Source organism: Humulus lupulus, chromosome 5, assembly GCF_963169125.1.
Source record: "Humulus lupulus chromosome 5, drHumLupu1.1, whole genome shotgun sequence".
Taxonomy (NCBI): domain Eukaryota; kingdom Viridiplantae; phylum Streptophyta; class Magnoliopsida; order Rosales; family Cannabaceae; genus Humulus; species Humulus lupulus.
The window spans coordinates 19,266,800-19,276,995 of NC_084797.1; positions in this window are offsets into that span (position 1 = coordinate 19,266,800).

Sequence of the window (10,196 nt, forward strand, 5' to 3'; positions counted from 1 at the left end):
TATCTTAATTCTAATATTTTAATATATTAAAAGATTTAAAATTAAGTTGTTAGTCTATTTTAAAATTTGAATTTGAATCTTTGTAAAAATATCTAATTATTTAAATCTCATACAACAAAATATTTTTAAAATATAAAATAAATATGATATTTTTCACTTTGATTATAAATAATCAATTTAATTTTTTTTTTTAAATATAAAAATTGGGATGACGGGTACTGTTCACCATGGCTGCTGGTTGGTGATGTGCGCGTGCAAGAGGGGAGACGCCGAGGGATGCACGCATGCGGGTGGGGTAGTGCACACGGATGCGCACGCAGGTGGCAAGGCGATGCGCACTGGTGCGCGTGCGCGTGTGGGCTGCCAGGCGAAAAAAAATTTGTGCAATTTTTCAAACCAAAACTACTTTCTAATTAATTTTTACCATGTTTTACATAAAATAAAGCAAATATAAAAATTAATGGCATAGAAAACACAACAAAATAACCTAAAATTGCTAATAATCACATAAAATTCAATATGCTTCATAAAAACATGAAATTCATCCAATTACTCAAACACATCAGTTAATTTAATTTTTAACATGTTCATGCATGAAAATAAATATTACCAAAGCCTCTGATACTAGTTGTTGGAAAACTTATTCATGATCTTTATTTATTTTCATGTAGATCAAATATTAAACAAGTTAATATGAGACAACCTAGAACATGTTTCTAAAATTGAATTCAAAGTGAAATAATGATAAGAATACTTACATTATATGCAGCGGAATGAATGAGTCATTCCTTCAGTTTCTCTGACTCTTGTATCATTTCTGTCGCAAAGTATTACCAAGAAACCGAATCGTTCTTCAATTTTCTTCACAATCTTCCAAAGTATCCTTAGAATCACCTAGACTAGGGTGGGAAATTTTCAACACATGAGATAGATACAGAGAGAAAGAGAAAAAAGAGTAACGAGGCTTAGAAAATAACTTATGCCGTAGAGAGAATCTAAAACCTATCAGAAACATGTGATTCAACTTATGTTTTCAACTCTCACTATGAACTCTTTTTATAGACTCAATTAGGCCATTGAATTTAATTAAAAAATCAATAAAATAGTAGATAATATCAGCCCTAAGTCGAAATTATCATGGGCTTTAGGCCCTTGAAATGTCTCATTTAATTATAAGTCCGTTGGACTTAAAATCAAAGCATGTATTATTTTGTATTGATTTAATTAATTAAATAATTATTCAAATCCTTTATCAAATTAATTATTTATAATTTGAACCTTGATTTAAACTTATTTATTAATTTAGATATCAATTTATCTTAATTAATAAATCTGCCATAATTTCTCTTTTATTCTCTAAATTCTGTGAAACTATCCAAAATTGACTTGGTCAAATTTGATAATTCTAATTGATAATTAAATTAATTAATTGAGACTATCTAGATGATTTTATCCAAGATACAGTTGGGACCATGGACCTATGAAATCAAGCTCCAATAAGTTATCATGAATCTAACAAATAAATTTACTAACTTATTAATTCCTCGTGACTCCACTAAAGACTCAGAATCACACTCTTGAATTCACAGAACGCTCTATAAGCAATATAGATACATTATTAATTATCCATTATTACAACCATAATTGTCACTCAATCCTCTAGATGGTCGACAATGAGATGGGACTAAAATATAGTTTTACCCCGCATTGTATTTTATCCTTAAAACATTTAGTTCCTTGTAAATGATATTTCAGTAAACTAATATTAATTACTGAAATGAGATCTCTATCATTTAACACCGTGAACCAAGCTAAAATGAAACCATCATTTCACTTCTTCATCAGAAGCTATAGATGTTCATATCTATGATTAACACTCTCACTTAATTATACTACCAAGTTCCCAAGATGTAAGTATGGGCTAGTCCATAGGATAAGCTGGTAACGAACAAGTCAAAGAACTCAAATAATACGATAAGTTAGAATACTACCACTCAGAATTGAGATTGAATTGACCTATGGTCAACTATATGATATGACTAGAACAGATAATAATAGTATGTTTACTTATCCTATCTACTGTCAATATCAGTCCAGTCCAATGTAACAAATGCATCCGATCTTATCTACTTTGCTAATGTTCTGGAAAGAACATAACACTGCAATGTGTAAGTAGATCATATCGTAGATTGGAAGGTCAGTGTAAATCTTGTGCACTGACTAATCTTAGGACTAACTTGTATTTGAACATATAATCATATTTATATTCCACTGTGATTATGTCACTATAAATACAATTAGCTATATGCTCGGGATTTAATAAAAGTTTATATTAAACAAATAATCATGAAAATAAAACATGTGAGCAAAGTAATTGACCAAGTCAAAAAATGATTTCTATTCTTTAATTGATAATAAATGAGATTACAAAGAAATTGGGTTTTAATTACGGCATAAAACCCTAATAGAGCGAACTATGATCTTGTTGGCCATTCGTTGTCAAGGGAATAGATTTGATTAAACCATTGCCTATAGGAAAAGGTGGAGTAAGCTATGCGGTGATCACAAGGGACTATTTTACAAAGTTGGTTGAAGCCAATCTGTCAGCAACAATAACCTCGAAGAGGGTGCTGGATTTCGTAGTGAAGAATATTATTTGTCAGTACGGACTCCCAAGGAAAATTGTGTTTGAAAATTGGTTTATGAACTTCTGCGAAAAGCACGGGGTTGTCAAAAGCTTATCCTCAGTGGCATATCCACAAGGTAATGGACAAGTGGAGGCAGTAATAAGACTCTAAAGCCGAGCTTAGAGAAGAGACCGGAGGATGCTAAAGGGTTATGGCCTGAACAGCTCCCACAAGTACTTTGGGCGTACATAACATCTCACCGAACATCCAATGGTCACACCATGTTCTCATTGACGTATGGAAGTGAAGCTATGCTCCCAATAGAAGTGTTAGTAACATCCCATGGGAAGAGAACTTTGAACCAAGAGCAAAACCACGATCTATTACAAGCATTTCTTGATCTACTAGAAGAATGTCGAGAAGCATCACAACTCTAGCTCGCACAATACCAGCACAACTTAACTTGATATTTTAATACAAAAGTCGAAGGAAGGATGTTCGAGATAAGGAATTTGGTATTGAGAAAAGTATTCTTGGCAAATAAAGATCCTAAATTCAATGTGCTAGGATCGAACAGGGAATGACCATATCAGATCGTGGATATCTTACGAGAAGGGACATTTAAATTAACTCGATTAAATAGAGAAAGAGTTCCACAAAGTTGAAAATCAGTAAATTTATGGAAATATTACCAATGAGTATGTAGTTCGAGTTTAAGTTTTCTTTTACTTCAATTGTAAGGCTTATTTATAAAATATATTCCTTAGTATTTATAATAAATTGAATTGAATGGTTGTTGTGTAGTTTTAACATAGTACAAATTTTTTCTTTAATTTTGTCTATTATCCTTTTAAAAGTGATCTAGAATATTACTAAATTCTGATCACTTGGGGGGCAGATACCTATGATTATAATTTTATACTTAGTATATTTTAAGTCTTTGAAAAAATTGAAAAATATTCTATAACTAAGAATTTGGAAATGAATAATTTGGTAGCTTGATTGAGCTCGAGCTTTCATAATAATTCCAAATACAACTAATGGAGAGATAAGAACGTGGAAGAGTCTAATGAAGAGACTGCTAAAGCCAATGTAGTGGCTACACCTCCCAACAATAACAAAGGCATAGGAATTGGGAAGAATAAAGGCAAAGGTAACAAACCCTTGGGGACTAAGAAGAAAGAAGGTCAATTCAAGAGTTCCAAAGGACATTGCTTTGTGTGTTGCAAGAATGGCCATTTTTTAAGGGATTGTAAGTTCAAGAGGAGCCACAATAACGAGGAAAATATTAATTCAACCAAAAAATAGTTAGTGGCAACACTAAGTGAGATTAATGCCATACATGGAAAGATAAATGGATGGTGGAATGATACTTGTGCTACCATCCATGTTACTTACACTACTACAAAATACCATTTACGGGTCACCTTTTTAGGACACACACCTAAATGCAAGCTCTTAAGAAGGTCTCTAGAGTTTTTAGGACGCTCATTGAGAGTCCTTAAAAAATACATTTTAGGACGCACAATGAGTGTCTTAATAAAATATGTGGGTCCTAAAAAAATATGAGGGAATTTGGGTTTAATTTTGGCAGACTCCAAATGTGACTTTTAAGGGCGCACTTTGGGTGTCCTAAAAGAGTATTAAGGGTGCCAAAAGCGGACCCTTAAAATTGTTAATTAAAAATGGATCAAAATCTATATTTTTTTCTTTCGAATTAGGGATCTCTAACCCTATCTCTCCCTTTCTCACCTCCCGAATTATGCAGCCATCCCCTATCACTTCCCAACCCATATCTATCTCTCATTCTCTCGATGCAATGGAGGCGGCAAGGTGACCAATACGACTGTACGACTCTCTCTCTCTCTCTCTCTCTCATTGTTGATGCAGGTGATGGGCATGGGTGGGTGGTTGTGTGATGGGTATTTCCTGTAACGTGGTCTATGCGAGACATCTAGTGTTTCAAATATGCCTTCAACCCCATATTCTCATTTCTTGGCAGGAGTAAGAACCATGAGGTCTTAATCTTCCATCTCTGTATGTTTTTACGTTTGTTTCTCAACAAATCTTCTAGGGGCAATCGGTTATTTTGCAAGTTTATATAAAAATATATTAACTATTCATAGGGTTTTATATAGCTTCAGAAGTTTAATCCAAAATTTGTTGGGGTTTTATGCCCTAATTAAAACCCAATTTCTTTGTAATCTCATTTATCATCAATAAAATAATAAAAATCATTTTTTGACTTGGTCAATCTCTTTGCTCACATGTTTTATTTTCATGATTATTTATTTAATATAAACTTCTATTAAATCGCGAGCATATAACTAATCCTATTTATAGTGACGTAATCACAGTGGAACATAAATATGATTATGTGTTCAAAATAAGTTAGTTCTAAGATTAGTCAGTGCACAGGATTTACACTGACTTGCCATTCTACGATATGATCTACATACACATCGTAGTGTTATGTTCTTTCGAGAACATTAGCAAAGTAGATAAGATCGGATGTATTTGTTACATCAGACTGGAACGATATTGACAGCCAAAATGATAAGTAAACATACTATTACTATCTATTCTAGTCATATCATATAGTTGACCATATGTCAATTCAATCTCAATTCTGAGTGGTTAGTATTCTAACTAATTTTATTATTTGAGCTCTTTGACTTGTTCGTTACTAGCTTACCCTACGAACTAGCCCATACTTACATCTTGGGAACTCGGTAGTATAATTGAGTGGGAGTGTTAATCATAGATATGAACATCTATTGCTTATGATGAAGAAGTAAAACGACGGTTTCCTTTTAGTTTGGTTCAAGGTGCTAAATAATAGAGATCTCATTTCAGTAATTAATATTAGTTACTGAAATATCATTTACAAGGAACTAAGTGTTTTAAGGATAAAATACAATGAGGGGTAAAATAGTATTTTAGTCCCATCTCATTGTAGACCGTCTATAGAGGATTGAGGGACAATTATGGTTGTAACAATGGATAATTAATAACGTATCTATATTGCTTATAGAGTGTTCTATGAATTCAAGAATGCAATTCCGAGTCATTAGTGGAGTCACGAGGAATTAATAAGTTAGTAAATTTATTTGTTAGATTTATGATAACTTATTGGAGCTTGATTTCATTGGCCCATGGTCCCCACTGTACCTTGGATAAAATCATCTAGATAGCCTCAATTAATTAATTTAATTATCAATTAGAATTATCAAAGTTGACCAGGTCTATTTTGGATAGTTTCATAGAGTTATACAATTTAGAGAAGAAAAGAGAAATTAGGGCAGATTTATTAATTAATATAAACTGGTATATAAGTTAATAAATAAATTTAAATCAAGGTTCAAATTATAAATAATTAATTTGATAAAGGATTTAAATAATTATTTAATAAATTAAATCAATAGAAAATAAGACATGCCTTGATTTTAAGTCCAATGGGCTTATAATTAAATGGGAAATTTCACGGGCCTAAGGTCCATGATAATTGCAACCTAGGGCTGATATTATCTATTATTTTATTGACTTTTTAATTAAATTAAATGGCCTAATTGAGTCTATAAAAGGAGTGCTTAGTGGGAGTTGAAAACATATGTTAAATCACAAGTTTCTGATAGGTTTTAGATTCTCTCTATTGCATAAGTCTTTTTCTAAGCCTCATTACTCTTTTCTCTTCTTCTCTCTGTATCTATCTCATGTGTTGATAATTGCCCACCCTAGTATAGGTGATTCTAATGATACTTTGGAAGACTATGAAGAAAATTAAAGAATGGTTCAATTTCTTGGTAATACTTTGTGACAGAAAGGATACAAGGATTAGAGAAACTGAAGGAATGACTCTATTATTCCGCTGCATATAATGTAAGTGTTCATATCATTATCTCTGTAAGAATTCAATTTTAGAAACATGTTCTAGGTTGTCTTATATTAATATGTTTAATATTAGATCTACATGAAAATAAACAAAATCATGTATTAGTTTTCCCAACAACTGGCCTCAAAGCCTTTGATAATTTTTATTTTCATGCATGAAGATGTTAAAAATTGAATTATTTGATATGTTGAGTAATTAGATGGATTTCATGATTTTATGAAGCATATTGACTCATATGTGATTATTAGCATTTTTTAGGTTATTTTGTTGTGTTTTCTATGCCATTAATTTTTATATATGATTTATTTTGTGTAAAACATGGTAAAAATTAATTAGAAAACGTTTTTGTGTTTGAAAAATTGCACAAAAAAATTTTTCAAATTTTTTTGCTTGGCTACCAGTCGCGCGCTCGCACGCAGGCGCGCATAAAATAAGAGATTTTGTTTTCTTATTTTGATCGAATAGTAGGTTGTTAATATTGGTGTCCATTATTAAATAAGTTTACAACTTCATTTAACTAGTGGTATTTTTTACTCTCGCCAATCGGGACAAGGATATTATAAAATAGTTAAAAACCTAAAGAAATAAAGATATGACTATTTTGGTATTTTTTCTCCTATCTTACATATTTTTTGTATATGTTGTGATATTTCTTAAATTTTGTGTAAATAGGAGTTTTATTGAGCAAAAGTGATTTATTTTTATTTTATTGATAATTTGTAGTTTTAAGTATGGTTGTGTCTACTCCCATCATTTCTCAACTTTCGATGGAGAAACTCACTGGAAAAAAACTTCCTTAAATGGAAGCAAAACATAAACATTGTATTGATTGGTGACAACTCCAACTTTGTCATGACTGAGGAATCCCCGGAAGTTCCAGCTGAAGGAGCTACCAAGTCTGTGAGGGATAAGTATGAGCATTGGCAGGTGGCTAACAACAAGGTGCGGTACTACATGTTGATAGTATGGTCAACACTCTCAAGACAAAGATGGGGAATGTCGAGATGACCTACAAAATCATGGATCAACTCCAAGACATGTTTGGTGCCAAGTCAGCGCAGACTCATTTTGAGGCCACTAAGAAATATGCCAATGCTCGGATGGAACCATCCCAACATGTTTGTGATCACCTGATCAAGATGACAAAGTACTTTCAGGAAGCTGAACTGCATGGAGCAACAATAGATGAGGAAACTCAAGTCATCTTAATCCTCAGCAGTCTCTCTCCAGCTTTCCTGTCGTTCACCACCAACTATGTGTTGAATAAACTCAACTATGGTCTGACGCAGCTCATGAATGAGCTTCAGACTTTTAATTCTATAATGGGTGGACCTAGTAAGGGAGGAGAAAAGAAGACAACTACTACTACTGCTGCTGATCCAGCTAAGGCTGAAGCTAACCAAACTTCGTCTTCAAAAGCTGGAAACAAGAGGAAAGGTCGACAAAACAACAACCCCAAGCATGCAAAGGCTGCAAAGACAAGTGTACAACCAAGTTCCCATACGCCTAAGGGGAAGAACAAGGAAGGTAAAGGTAAGTGTTTTCACTGCAAAGAGAATGGGCACTAGAAATAGGATTACCCCAAGTTTCTAGCAGCAAAAAACAAAAGTAATGATTATAGTTCATTTATCTTAGAAATATGTGTTTTAGAGAATGATAAATCAGTTTTGATTGTTGATTCTGGATCTACTAACCATGTTTGTAACCCTTTACAGGTTCTTCAATTGTGGGAGGAAGTGGATGAAGGCGGCATAAAGCTTAGAGTTGGGAACAGAGTGTTCGTTGCGGTCCAAGATAGAGGAAGAGCTCGTCTGAAGTTCGGAAATAAATATTTAATTTTGAAAGATGTATTTTTTATTCTGGATTATAGTAGAAATTTAATTTCAGTTTCCATGTTGCAATTAGAACAATTTGTTATGACTATCACAAGTTTTAATATATCTATTTCTTTCAATGGATCACAATTGTGTATTGCATGTTTGGAAAATGGGCTTTATATTCTACGACCTAACGAACCCCTCGCTCTTAACAATGATTTATTCACAGTAGCTAAACCTAGGACCAATAAACGTCAAAATACTGATAACAATAACATGACATATTTTTGGCATTTGAGACTAGGTCACATTGGCTATGATAGGATTCAAAGACTTACAAAGGACGGACCTTTAAGAGAACTCACCTTAGGTGAATTACCTGTCTCTGAATCTTGTTTATAACTTAAACTGACCAAGCGTCCATTCTCTACAAAGGGTGATAAGGCCAAAGAACCACTTGGACTTATTCATTCAGATGTTTGTGGACCTTTGAATGTACAAGCCAGGGTTGGTTTTGAGTATTTCGTCACTTTCATTGACGATTACTCTAGATACTCATGTCTTTACCTAATGCATAGGAAATCATAAACATTTTCAAAGTTTCAGAAATTCTTAGCTATGGCTCAGAATCAATTAAGTAAAACGTTAAATATCTTTCGATCTGATAGGGGTGGAGAATATTTGGATATGCAGCTTCAAGATCATTTAACTGAACTTGGGATTTTATCACAACTTACTGCCCTGGGAATTGCACAACAAAATGGTGTAGCGGAACGCCGAAATAGAACTTTATTGGAAATGGTTAGATGCATGCTTAGTTACTCAACTCTACCAACTTTGTTCTGGGGACATCCAATTGAAACCACGATCAACATTCTCAATGTCGTGTCAACCAAATCAATCCCCAAAAACACCTTTAGAACGTTGGAATGGTCGTGAACCTAGTTTACGCCATTATAGAATCTGGTGGTGTCCCAGCCACGTCTTGAGGAAAAAGGAGGGAAAGCTAGAACCACGAACTGAAGTTTGCATGTTTGTTAGCTATCCTAATGGTACTCAGGGTGGACTTTTCTATAGTCATTCAAAAAAAAGTGTTTACTTCTACGAATGCTACTTTTCTGAAAAATGACTATGTCCAAAACTTCAAACCACACAGCAAAGTAGCTTTAGAGGAGATGGTTGAAGAATTGACTCCAACCAATGTTCCATCATCATCAACGCAAGTTGATGATAAAATTCCCACTCTTCATGTCCAACTGACACAAGTCGATTTAAATTAAGAAAGTACAACTATTCATGAGCAAACAATCACGGAGCCTCGTCTTAGTGGGATAGTTTCTAGAAACCCAGTTCGTTATGGTTTGGATGGTAAAACCAATATGGTTGTTGGTGACACTGGTGATGATGATCCGTTGTCTTTCAAACAGGCAATAGCTTTCCCTGAAAATGAACTATGGCTCAAAACCATGAAACAGGAAATGGAGTCCATGTACTCAAATTCCTTCTGGGATCTTATGGAAGCACCTAGAGACTTTAGGGCCATTGGGTGCAAGTGGATCTACAAGAAGAAATATGGTGTTGATGGAAATATCGATACTTATAAAGCTCGATTAGTGTCATAGGGTTATACCCAAAGAGAAGGCGTGGACTATGAGAAAAATTTTAGTTCAGTAGCCATGCTCAAGTCCATTGGCATCCTCTTATCCATAGTAACTGCTCTCGACTATGAGATCTGGCAAATGGACGTCAAAACAACTTTTCTTAATGGAAAGCTTGACAAAGTCATTTATATGGATCAACCAGAAGGATTTAAAGTAGCTGGACAAAAAGGAAAATTTTGCAACTTGAATAGGTCAATCT